Raw genomic sequence first — 14,175 nt, 5'->3', positions numbered from 1 at the left:
AACACACGCGCCCTTGACAATGTTTGATCACCGAACTGTGCAATCAATCTCTAGCAAATCTCCGAAGCTGTAACTCCTTCACGAGATAGAAATTTTATAATTATGCGTTGCGCAGCGGAGGGGTGCATCTGTTGCCCCGACATCGTGAGCGTTACTGACGAAACGGCGGGAAATATCTGTCAGCACCCTCTCCCCACTCCCAACGGTCCCGCCTAAACATAGCAGAAGCGCGGGACCAGTCATAACAACTGTTGATGTTCAGGAACAAAAATCCCATTTATATTTGATCGACCTTCGTATCTACACACTAACAAAGTAACCATAGACACTGGATAGGACTGAAGAGATATTATATTGACTGAGTGAGAATGACAGACTGACGAATGCGCGCTTCTAACGGCTACCTTTCGTCGCAGAACATGCTACACATTGCTCCGTGGGTCTCCACTACTTGCTATGGCGCTGTGCAATTCGGTTAGCCGTGATGAACGACATCTTTCGCATGTCTCCGGTAAGGAAAGAATTAGCTGAAAAAACAACAGGGTTAATACAAATATTTTTTAGTAATTCCCACTTTCAGGTCGCTAAAATGAAATAACGTTCTCCACAAAGTGTGTGTGTGGTTAGGGGGGGGGGGGTTAGGCAACTGCCAATCCCCTTCACCAGCCCTCGCTAATCGCCGCTGTTACCATCTGTATATTTCCGTTTATCTGGTTGATCCCGCATCCGTGCGAAAAAAAAAATAGTTGCCATTACTTTTGCCGCAACATCGTAGAAGAATAACCCCTGTGGGTGGGAGCGGTAGAATAACACCCACGGTATTCCGTGCCTGTCGTAAGAGGCAACTGAAAGGGGCTGCAGGGGCTCTCAACTTGGGAGCGTGGTTTGGCGACAACGGGATCCTTAGCTGATTCATGGTATTGCTTCCACTTACTTGTGGCAGGCTCCTCACATTCATCTATCCTATCCGACCTCCCTTGGTCAACTCTTGTTCTTTTCCGACCCCGACGGTATTAGAGCATTCGAGGCCTAGGGAGTCTTTTGATTTTCACGCCCTTCGTGGCCCTTGTCTTCCTTTAGCGGATATCTTCATTTTTGAAGTGGCGGATCCCTTCCATTTTTCTCTCTGATTAGTGTTATATAGAGGACGTTTGCCTAGTAGCACTTCCTCTTAAAACAATAATCACCACCACCATTACCCAACAATAATCAAAACCACCGTTCTTGCTATGGTAACACGTTTCTCAGAGCTTTGAAAAAAAATATTCGTTGTTGTCTTTTTTAACCGATAACCTTTGACGGTCTGAATTTACCTCTTTCTTGTACGACTAGTATTCCTTTGATTTTTGTCCTTTGAAATGAAATTCAGAACTACCTCCACGGCACGGCACCGGAGCAGAATCCTCAGCAATGCAAGTTTCCAGAGAGCAGAGTCATCAGTCATGACTTTCATGTTCTTCGTGCTTAAATGAATCCATTTGATCATTTACACATCTTGTTGCGCATTGGGGTGACATGTAATCTCTTAACGTTTAAATTTATGTGTCACGCTCGAATGGCTGCTTTAGCACCTTCGACATTATACTTTTTTCTTTTGCTAGTTGATTTACGTCGCACCGTCACAGATAGGTCTTATGTCAGCGATGGGACAGGAAAGTGCTAGAAGTGGGAAGGAAGCGGTCATAGCCTTTTATAAGGTACAGCCCCAGCATTTGCCCGGTGTGTAAATGGGAAACCACGGGAAACAATATTCAGGGCTACTGTCAGTGGGGTTCAAACTCACTATCTCTCGAATACTGGATACTGGCTGCACTTAAGCGACTGCAGCTATTGAGCTCGGTCGACATTATACTAAAGTCTGTTTCACCTTATAACTAATCCTTTCTTCCTCTGTTAGAAATAACTTATTTGTTAACCACTGAGTCTTTATATGTCTTTCAAGTTAACTTCCTTTCAATAATACTTGTGTCAATTTTCGTGAATTTCCTAGTTACTTGTAATCGACAGTCGAAGTATTTTACCTCCTTTTCTACCAATATATCAATACTTAAACTTTACCTTGAATTGTATACCCCCCCCTTAAATATACAAATTTGTTATTCATTTTTTAAATTGTTATTATAAATTATAACAATGATTATCTTTCATCCCCTCGGATTGAGAAGATCCTTCTTACTTAGGGCGCGGCATGCTCTGGGTAAACGTGACTGACAAAGTTGATTACAGTTGAAAGTTGTCGAAGAGATAATGCTTGTTTGCCATGACGGTGTGAGGAGATAAAGAAAAATACTTGTGTTATTTACTCCACCATCTCGACCCAAAAACGTCTTAGAATGTTTTTATAATTGACATTGTTTCCTTCAGCACTCGCCGCCTGCTTATATGTTCGTGCTACGTATTAAAACAGCATTCAAATTCAATTGAGGTATCCATTTCTAAAGGGTTCCGCATCCACGTATATGAAAAATTGATGTTTTGGTACCAACGGCTTCCTTGAACGCTATCTGCTGATTTCGTCGCTGTTCGGGCAAGAGGTTATATCTCACAACGCTCTTCCTCCATTATTTTCCTTAAGACTGGTCAGGCTTCTAGCCACATATGAATATGCAGTACATCAGAACAATTTTGTTGTGTTCATTTTCGCATGCTAATGTGTAAATGAAAATGAAGCTTAAGTAAATAAGTCTTGCAAACATACATTCCTAGAGTGCGGTACGGTAAGATTCATTTTCCATTACACGTAAGCATAGGAGAATAAACACAAAGAATATTCTTCTGATGGACTAACTATCCATATGTGGCTGGAAAGCGTGACCAGTCTTAAGGAAAATAATGGATTGGAAGATCATTGGGAAATATGACCTTTTGCCCGAAGAGCAACGATTAATCTTACAGTACCAAAACGCCCCAAAATCCTTGAAAACCGGGAGAGTTGACCGTGCGGTAAGGGGCAAGCGACTGTGAGCTTGCATCCGGGAGATAGTGGGTTCGAATCCCACTGTTGGCAGCCCTGAAGGTGGTTTTCCGTGGTTTTCCATTTTCACACCAGGCAAATGCTAGGGCTGCACCTTAATTAAGGCCACGGCCGCTTCCTTCCAACTCCTAGGCCTTTCCTATCCTCCCCCTGTGGGTGGGGGCGGTAGAATAACACCCACGGTATCCCCTGCCTGTCGTAAGAGGCGACTAAAAGGGGCCCCAGGGGCTCTGAAATTTGGAGCGTGGGTTGGCGACCACGGGGCCCTCAGCTGAGTCCTGGCATTGCTTCCACTTACTTGTGCCAGGCTCCTTACTTTCATCTATCCTAACCGACCTCTCTTGGTCAACTCTTGTTCTTTTCCTACCCCGACGCTATTAGGTTTGCGAGGGCTAGGGAGTCTTTCATTTTCACGCCCTTCGTGGCCCTTGTCTTCCTTTGGCTGATACCTTCATTTTTCAAAGTGTCGGACCCCTTCCATTCTTTTTCTCTGATTAGTGTTATATAGTGGATGGTTGCCTAGTTGTACTTCCTCTTAAAACAATAATCACCACCACCACCTTTCCTATCCCATCGTCGCGATAAGACCTACCTGTGTCGATGCGACCAAAAAAAATCCTTGAAAATTACATTTGAAAATAATTTGCAGTCAAAAGGTGGTCCTTGTCCAATGTTACGAATCCAGACATAATAACATACAATAACAAACAATTGCTTGCCCCATTGGGTGAGTAAGCACGCTATATTACTGAGTTCCAAAGTGACCCTTGTCCATGAGATAGACATCCAGTTACCACACCTTGTAAACAAATGAATTAGTTACTTTATGTTTATTTGACTGGAATAATACATGTTTCCCTACTGTAAGCACCGATTGACTGGGGCAATAAAAATTTAAGCATTAGAATTTCAATTAACAGGGAGCTTGTAATATTTATGTGAACTATTGGTTTCAACTGGATGAGCAATCACTATGTTTTTATGTATTATATACTTGAATAATTAATTATATAGTGTACCTTAGGGGTTGTTTCCTGGTTTGACAATATAAGTCAATATCAGCTGCAGGCATGATGCAAGAATTTACACTCAGTGAAAATGATATTAGGCGGGAAGGAACAGTGACACAGTGTCGTAATGGAAAAGATAGGAAAAATAATGAAATCCATTGTTGGGGAAGAGAAGTATGCATAAAGATGCTTTACTCCTGCAAGTGCCTCCCAAAATTACCACATTACCAACACAAGGTCTGAAAAGGTCTTTACTACTGAAATCTCATACTTCAAGATGTTCGTAAGTTCTATATCATATTTTGTCCCAGAAAACTGGATTATAGCTCAGCCAAATAACGAGTGGATTATACCAGGAAGAATAGCAACATTTTTTTTGTTTTGTATTTTAAACAGTATGTGGAAAGAGAAAATTAATAATCAATACAAACACAAACGAGAATAATGAAGGATAAGGACAGGATGGATAAGAGGCCTGCGTGTCCTAGAATAATGAATGTAATTAGTGGTAGGTTAAAATAATATCAAATGTAGTAATATACTGGCAAATGTGCCCCTGCTTCGCTACGGTATTCTACAGTGTATACGTATATCGAAGTAAATTACTGTACATGCAATGAATAAGTATTTTGTAAATTCCATGTCTCTTAGCGTTATCGACAAACAGTAGAGGGAGGTTCCCATACTTTTTTTCCAATGTAAAGTGCGAGTTGAGGAATTGTGATGATAACGGAAGGCTCAGTTTCCTACTGCCATTCACAATTCATTATAATGGGAGGCCCCATTACCTATTGTGCGGTCACAATCGATTTGGGGAGTTTTCTTGACAATGGCAAGCCCCCTTTCCTACTTCCAGACAGATTACGGTTGAGGAGTTTTACTTGTGCTGTTGTCGTTATCATGACAGGCCCCTTTTCTTAATGACAGTCACACCGAGTTGGTGAGTTCCCGTTATAATAGCAAGGCCACTAAGCCTAATGCCAGTCACGTTTGAGATAGGTGAATTTGTTTATAATGGCGGCCACATTTGCCTACTCCTAAACGCAATCGGTTAGGGGATTTTTGAACGAAATTTCATGCTCCCTTGACTTATGGCTGTCAAATCGGGGAGGGAATTATTAATTACAATGATAGTCCGTCCTTACTAATCCTAGTTACAAAGGAGTTGGAGAAGGATCCCATTTCTACTGCCAGTCAAAGTCCATGTGGAGAATAATGATTACAATAGCAGACGACCTCCTGCTGAGAGCCACTATCAATGTAAAATATTAATTATAATGGCAAACACACCCTTACATCGCTACAAATCGACTTCAATAAATATATATAGATCGACATACGAAATATCTGCATGTTCACAATATTGCAAACCTTCATTTACAGATTAACTGCTGCTTAACGATACATCATATCGACAAAAGGATTATAATATAATAGGCCTAATTTAGCGGTCCAAATGCCTGGTCTTAAGATACTTTCTCCTGTCTCATCTATTTATGGGTAAAATTGAGTTAGAAAAGTTGAACTGGGGGAAATTTGGGTAAAGTTCTCTCACAGTGCATTACTTTTGGGTACTAATATGACAGCTGCGAACAAAGAATTCGGTTCACGTATGGATACTGCGTGGGTCAATGTTCGTGTAGAATTAGATGATTCTATTGTTCGTAAAAGTGATTCGAACTACTAATTATACATGTACAAAGAGCAAAATGTAGGCATTATCGAGAAATAGAGACCAATCTAACATATAAGGAACAGAGATATGACGAAACGTCATTGGACCGAAGTTGTAGATCACTCCAAATTGAACTGAGATTGGTCCATCCGTTTTGTGATAAGACTTACCATTTAGCCACGAAATACCTCTAAACGAAGGTCTGCACGGACATTAAAATTGTCTCAATATTCCGAGATTTTTCGAGGGTAAAAAATGGAATATTTAAATATGTTGGAAGCTTTTCGTCGATTACAGGCTATGACATACAATTTTACCAAAATTCAATTTTCTAGCTCGTCTGGCAGACCGTGCCTCAATCTTGCTTTTGGGGGAGGGGTAAAACGAGGACCTTCAGGAAATCTGAGCTAACAAATATGCAGATGGTCATTATTACACTTGAAACGGGTAACTGTACAAAAATATCGCCAAAATAGTCAATGTGCAGACAAACAGTCTTCACGATTTTATTTATATAGGAGACAGATGAGCATGAGCACGTTTAAAATTGCGGACCTCCATGTCAAGATTCACTACTCCTAAACAGTACATCATATCAACAACTGGTTTGCGCCATCAGACGCCGCTTTTTTCTTCTACATGTTTGCTTCTTAAACATTTTCTCGTATCTCCCATATTTATGGGTTAAATTGAGTTCAAAATTTGAATAGGGTAAAATTTGGGTACATTTTAAAACTTTACATAATGTTTTTGCATACTTATATATAAGCTAGAATCATGAAATTTGTTCCACATATGGCCTTTGATTGTGTCAAAGTGCGCACCAAACTTGATAACTTTATATTTCCTATAAGTGTGTCAAACAATGAGATATAGTGTAATATCACCATATTTACGAACAATCCAGAAATACAGCCAAATCTAACATATAAGGGAAAGAGATACGACAAAAAGGTCATAGGACCAAAGATCACTCCAAATTGAACGGATATTGTGCCATCCGTTTTTTGATAATTCGAAACAAAGGTCTGCACGGACATAAAATTGCCTCGATATTCCGAAATTTTTCGGGGGTAAAAAATGAAATATTTATTGATCTTGGAAGCTTTCCGTCAATTACAGGCTAAGACATATAAGTTTGGCAAATTTCAATTTTCTAGCTCGTCTGGCAGACTGTGCCTCAATCTTGCTTTGAGAGAGGGGTTAAAATGAGGACTTTTTCGGAACTAAAGGTAACAAATATGCAGATGGTCATTATTACACTTGAAACGGGTAACTGTACGAAGATTTCGCCAAAATAGTCCTCTGTACATAGCCTGAAAAACCAAGCGTTCATGATATCTCCATTATGAACCCTCCTATCGAAAAAATGCACAAAAAAGTTTTAGAAATGGATATCCATCAAGGTTGGTTGATTTCCAGTCAGGTTAGTCTTGTATAAATTGTGGGAGGGTAAAATCACTACTTCGGTTCCCAATAAACCCCCAGTCCATTCCGGGAATTTGAAATGGTATGGACGTCAAAACCTACCTTTGGACAGATGAATGCTAAATATGAATTTTGGTTGACATATCTCCAGTAGTATTCAAGTTATAATAGGCTTTACCCGCACCCGCTCTTCAGATAAGTCCGGTGGGACTTGTACCGAAAAATGGTCTGTTAATGATATCTCCCTTATTAATGCTCATATTGAAATGTTGCATATGAGAAAAAAGTTTAGAAATTGATTATCATTAAGGCAAGGTAGATTCCCATTAAGTTTGGTTGTGTATATTTTGTGGGAGTGCAAAATCACTGTTTCTGTTTCGTATAAACCCCCAGTGAATTCAGTGATTCAGAAATAATCTTCTTAATTCTCAATCCTAAGATTGGTTGGCAGCAATTCGTCTTCTCCACTCTTCTCTGTAATCCGCTAATCTCTTCATTTCCACATATGAGCCTGTTCCTACGTCATCTCTGATCTGTCTTGAATATTGCAGTCTAGGTCTTCCTCTTCCTCTTTTACCTTGAATCATTCCTTCCATGACATTAACTATGAAACCATTGTGCCTATAGAGATGGCCAGTTAATTGGTCTCTTCTTTTCCTTATTCTTGCTAAAAAGGATATTTTTTACCTTATTCGTCGAAGAACTTCTTCATTGGTGAGTTTTTCTGTCCATGAGATCTTTTCCATCCTCCTCCAGCACCACATCTCAAATGCTTCCAAACGTTTCTTATCACGTGCACTAATAGTCCACGTTTTTGAACCATGCAAGGCCACACTCCAGACATAGCACTTAATAAATCTCTTCTTGGTCTCCACATTTAAAGTCCTTGATGTAAGTAGTATCCTTTTCTAGTAAAAAGCAATTTTTGCTTGGGAAATTCTGCTCTTTATGTCGACTGAACTTTTGCTATCTGGAGTGATTTTACTTCCTAAATAGGTAAAGACATTTACTTGCCTTAGTGCTACATCACTAATTCTGATGTCGACTGCAATATGCTGGCGGTTGCATACCATAATTTCGGTCTTTTTTGTATTAATTTTCATGTTATACTTATCTCTCAATATCTTATTCATTCTTATTAATGCACTTTGTAGTTTCTCTTCGTTCTCCACTATGACAGCTATGTCATCAGAAAATCTTATCATTTTTATGTCTACTCCATTTATCTTTATCCCTTCCATTTCCTCTTTACATTCCTCAATGGCTTTCTCAATATACAGGTTGAACAGCACTGGTGACAAATTACATCCCTGTCGTACTCCTTTCTTTATATAAGCCTCCCATAATTCACCATTTATGTTTATGATGCCTCTTTGGTTGTTATATTCGTATACTATTCGTCCATCTCTAAAATCTAGACCAACACTAGTCATAATCTTCATTAAAATATTCCAGTTCACATTATCAAAAGCTTTTTCTAAATCCACGAATGCAATAAACAAAGGTTTTTTTACGTCTAGCATTTTGTCTATAACCTGTCGTAACGTTAGAATAGCTTCTGGAGTGCCTCTATTCCGCCTAAATCCAAACTGATCTTCAGCTAAATGTGGTTCAATTTTATTGCTTATTCGGTTATGTATTATTCTTGTCAATAGTTTTGACATGTGCGACAACAGACTCAAGGTGCGATGTTCTTCACATTTTAGAGTTCCAGGTTTCTTCGGTATAGGGATTATGAGAGACTTTTTACAATTTTCTGGAATCTCTCCGGTTTCATATATTTCCCTGATCAGTTTAAAAATATAGCCGTGTGTTTCATCATCCAGTCTCTGTATCATTTCTCCAGTTATTTCATCGCATCCTGGCGCTTTATTAGGTTTCAATTCTTTAACAGCCTTAAGATATTCTTCTTTTGTTAAAGAGGGTCCCAGTTGGTCACTTGTTATGTTGTCTTCATTTTCAAGTTCATTTATGTCAGTAGGATCTTCATATAATGTTTCCATGTATCGCTTCCATCTTTCTCCCACTTCTTTGCTCTCAGACAACAGTTTCCCATTTTCACTTAATACGCTGTTACTACGGCCAGTGACTGTTCTGAATTGTTTCTTAATCAATTCATAAGCAGTTTCCATGTTTCCTTTCTCCATTCTTTCTTCTATTTCTTTGCATTGTCTCATTATATATTCTTCCTTAGCCTTCTTTGCTTCTCTGTTGACTAGGTTTCGGAGTCTTTTATAGTTTCTGATTTCTTCTTCACTCTTTGAGTTTTTAAATTTCCTCCTTTTCCTTTACAAGTTCAAGCACATCATCTGTAATCTATGGTTCTCGTGCTTCTTTCGTCGTTTTTCCTATTACCTGATTTGCAGCTTCTATGATAGAGTGTTTAAGGCCCATCCATTTCTCATTTATTGTACCATTGGGTATTTTGCGACGTTCTGTTTTACCAGTGTTTGATAGTTTTCCTTGATTCTGTCTTGTTTTAGTTTCCTCACATATCTGCAATATTTTTCCAAATTCTTCCTCTTCTTTCTTAGTCTTAAATCAGATTTTAACAATAATAGGTTGTGGTCACTCGCTACATCAGCCTCTAGATAACTTTTGCATTGTTTGACTTGGTTACGGTATCTTTCCTTTACCATAATATAATCTATTTGGTATCTCGCTTTATCTCCAGGTGCAGTCCAGGTGTACCTTCTTCTCTTGGGTTGTTTTAACAAGGTGTTTGTAATTATTAGTCCTTTTGCTTTACAAAAGTCTATTAGTTGTTGTCCTCTGTCATTTCTTACTCCAAGACCATACTGACCTACAGTCTTCCCATCTTTTCCTTCACCAACAGAGGCGTTCCAGTCTCCAAGAAAAATGAGGTTCTCGTTGTCCTTAATCGTATCCATCAACTCCTCTAACTGATCATATACCTGGTCCACTTCTTCATCTGAATGATTCGTTGTTGGCATGTACACCTGTATTATTATCATGTCAACTGGTTCATTTTCTATTCTCACCATAATTATTCTATCACTGTATTGTACATAGCTCGTTTTTACTTAATACTATTCCTACACCTGCATGGCTTCCTTTTTTCTCCAGAGTATATAATTCTATAGTTATCACTCCAAAAGTTTCCCTTCTCAGGCCACTTTATTTCACTCATTCCTAATATGTCGATGTCATGTTTAGCCATCTCCTTTTTTAAGTTCTCTAGCTTGCCACAAATGTTGAGAGATCGTATATTCCAAGTTCCTAAAATAATATTTCTTGTGTTTCTTCCACCTCCCCCTGTGGGTGGGGGCGGTAGAATAACACCCACGGTATCCCCTGCCTGTCGTAAGAGGCGACTAAAAGAGGCCCCAGGGGCTCTGAACTTTGGAGCGTGGGTTGGCGACCACGGGGCCCTCAGCTGAGTCCTGGCATTGCTTCCACTTACTTGTGCCAGACTCCTCAGTTTCATCTATCCTATCCGACCTCTCTTGGTCAACTCTTGTTCTTTTCCGACCCCGACGCTATTAGGTTTGCGAGGGCTAGGGAGTCTTTCATTTTCACGCCCTTCGTGGCCCTTGTCTTCCTTTGGCCGATATCTTCATTTTTCGAAGTGTCGGCCCCTTCATTTTTTTTCTCTCTGATTAGTGTTATATAGAGGATGGTTGCCTAGTTGTACTTCCTCTTAAAACAATAATCACCACCACCACCTTTCTTCCACGCTTTGTCCCTGACCCCAGCCGGAGATTCGAATTGGGGACTATTTTACCTCCGGAATTACATTTAGTTCCAAAGCCCAGCATCATTGCTGCATAACAAGGGATATCCAGTGGATCTTTAATGGAGTGGTTTCCCTCTGGCCTTCTCCATCCTATGCCGTTGACCATATTGGTTAATCCGCCTTTAGGAGCAGTTTCCCACTCCAAGGGCAAGAGAGTGCCCTACCCTATACCCGCTCATCCGCCCTCCTTGGAGGCCGTTGGCACTTAGTAAAGGGGGCCCCCTTATCCCGGGGGTATTCGGTCCCATGTCTTCTATCCAAGAATAAAACCAACGCGGTAAGACTTGGGGTTAGTTCTTCCGTCCTCCAGGCCGTTGGGAGATCTCCTCTTCCGCCTTAGAGACCGTTGACCATTTTCTTTTTTGCCTCATTTGATCCGCGGGTGCTTATTTGACCATGCCTTATTCGCACCTGTCCTGCATATCTACAGGACGTTCCCTATCAGCCATTGAGACGCGCCGTGTCGGGGTTGAGGCCCCCCATCCCAGTGTCTCACGCAGGGTTATGCTTAGCTCCTACTCATTTCAGAGCCAAACCCCCACGCAAGCTGACCAGGTAATGTGTAATATGCTGTTAGTACAGAAGCCTCACTTTACTCATCTTAAAGATGGCTGACAATATGGGCCGGCTGTGTGACCTAGGCAACGCTAAGAATGCTAAACAGAGTGCCAATCTTCATCATAGTTTCTATGGTAGCAAAGACAAAAGAAACAAGATGGGTCAACACCACCTATAGAGAAGGCCTCGCAATACGATTCGTGACGTCACAGCGCTAAGGCCGAAAACGGGCCATGGGCGTACGTCATGCCATTCGCAACTTCAACACTTCGACCGGATTATTTCTGTTCGAATCTACAGTTCAATCTTTATTTTTACCGAGCAGTTACCGTACCAAACCATGTAAGATGTATTACTGATCATTTCTAACGTAAGGATTGTTCGGCAAAAACAACCAATATTTAAATAACGAAATTTTATGCAAATAGGTACCCGGCTATCCCTATACTTCGTTTGGTAGTTTCCATAATATTCAAACTCTGTTCAAGACAAAAGTGAAATAATTAGTAACCCACAGATTTTGCAGTAGTTACTGATGAATTCATAGGCTAAGATATTTTACAAAAGAATTTCTAAACAAGAACAGCTGCATCTTAAAACACACCAACTATAAGAATGGCATGCACAATAAATGACTCCACATATTTGCCTTAATAACAAAATACAGGACATGACACACAAGCTTAGCACTAAAACATGAACAACTTAAAACACACCAACTAAAAACTGGCATGCACACTCAATCATACTATAATTACCTTATCAATGAATGAAGTCCAGTAGGGGCCTACATGGCTTAGGCATCAATGTAGAAGTTTAAAATACCAATTACTGACAGTTGCGTACATCATTTACAGAAACATATCAGATAATTTAATTTACAAACTAGTTGTCTGCTTTTAAGTTTAGTCATAGTTTTTACAATAAAAACAGCCTGTACTATATTTACAAAATGGTTGTCATAATTAGCACTAAACACTATAATTCACTGCATTAGTTTTCTTCTTTTATGCTGGGCGAGTGTTTTAGATTTAGCATCATCACAGAAGTCCTTTACAAAATTATTAATCAATATATTGCTAGCTGTATGAAGAATGTTCCGTTGAATGAGATCTGTTGTATGACTGGGGCACTTGTGGCCCATAAAAATGTCAGAGGGCAAACATTTCATAGTTACTTGTAACAACACATTCAAGTGACTGGAATGATGTAAAAACTGTGTTTTGAAATCCTTCTCTAATAGTTTATTCATAATTATGAAACAGTATGATGTGCACAGTACCACATCACTGTGCGGATGACACAATCCTCCCCTGTCATTTGCATTTATTAAGCTTGAATGGGCAGCAGCACTATCACCTGTTTCACTGCAGATAAAAACTTCACAGTAATCGCAGCTGTATCTTTTCATTATACCATAGGAACAGTATCCGCTGATGTAATGTAACAGAGGCCAATATTCTTCTTCAATCCCATCCACATCATTTTCATCTGCTGTACATTCCACAAATACACCAACGTCACACTCATTGTCTTCTACACAGTCAGCAATAGCAGCATCCAATTCCATAACAGACTGAAGTCGCAATTTTTTTCAACTTCATATATTTGTCTCAGAGATATATTGTACTGACTACCTGCAAGCTGTCGATATTTATCAAACCGAGCTTCCAAGTTATCCGCCTGCACTTTTCCAGGCAAGAAAAAGCTGTGGCCTTTATCAATAAGAAAGTAATTTGCCATTTCTAATAAACCCTTTGTAGAGAGAGTCAATGCAGTGTGTGTCTCTTTACTGAGTCTTCCATAAGAAGTACTCGACCTCCAATTATCTAACCATTGCACTAATTTCTCCAAATACTCAATATGACACGAGACTGTGGTTATAGGCTCCTGAAAAGGATTCCTGAGACGTTTACCTTTCCATAGGGCTTTGACATTTACTATGTCCCACCACGTAGAGATTATTTCTATAAAATTTGCTGTACTTTCCCAGCATTCCAAGTTCTTCTTAGGTCCTACTTCCTTCAGGGCAATAGCTAGTGGATGATTAAAAATGTTTAATGCCAAAGAAACATTTTGACGTTCCAAATTTGTTGGATACAAAGCTTTCAGTGTCAGGGAGAATCCATATTTTAGAAGATTCTTCTTTTCTAATGAATGCAGATGTTTCAACACACTAAAACATGCAATATGCATCTTCTCATAGTCAGTTATGTCTGGGAAATAGAGTTGCTGGTCCTTTACATTTAACCAGTTATTTCGAACACATTTTAAAATGTGGACGGTGTCTATGATAAAGTAGAGCTTTCTGTTCTTGTCTTTGGGATGGCTGTAAACATGTTTCAATTCAGGCGGATCACTAAGAAGAGACACTGCTTTCCTGTTCAGATGGTGGTGGTGGTGATTTGTGTTTTTAGAGGAAGTACAACTGGGCAAACATCCTCTATATAACACTAATCAGAGGGAAAATATGGAAGGGGTCCGACACTTCGAAAAATGAAGGTATCGGCCAAAGAAAGACAAGGGCCACGAAGGGCGTGAAAATGAGACACCCTAGCCCTCGCAAACCTAATAGCGTCGAGGTCGGAAAAGAACAAGAGTTGACCAAGTGAGGTCAGATAGGATAGATGAAAGTGAGGAGCCTGGCACAAGAAAGTGAAAGCAGTGCCAGGACTCAGCTGAGGACCCCGTGGTTGCCAACCCACGCTCCAAAGTACAGAGCCCCTGGGGCCCCTTTTAGTCGCCTCTTACGACAGGCAGGGGATACCCTGGG

This window comes from Anabrus simplex, chromosome 14 (assembly GCF_040414725.1).
Source record: "Anabrus simplex isolate iqAnaSimp1 chromosome 14, ASM4041472v1, whole genome shotgun sequence".
Classification (NCBI taxonomy): Eukaryota; Metazoa; Arthropoda; class Insecta; order Orthoptera; family Tettigoniidae; genus Anabrus; species Anabrus simplex.
Note: the sequence above shows the minus strand (reverse complement) of the source record.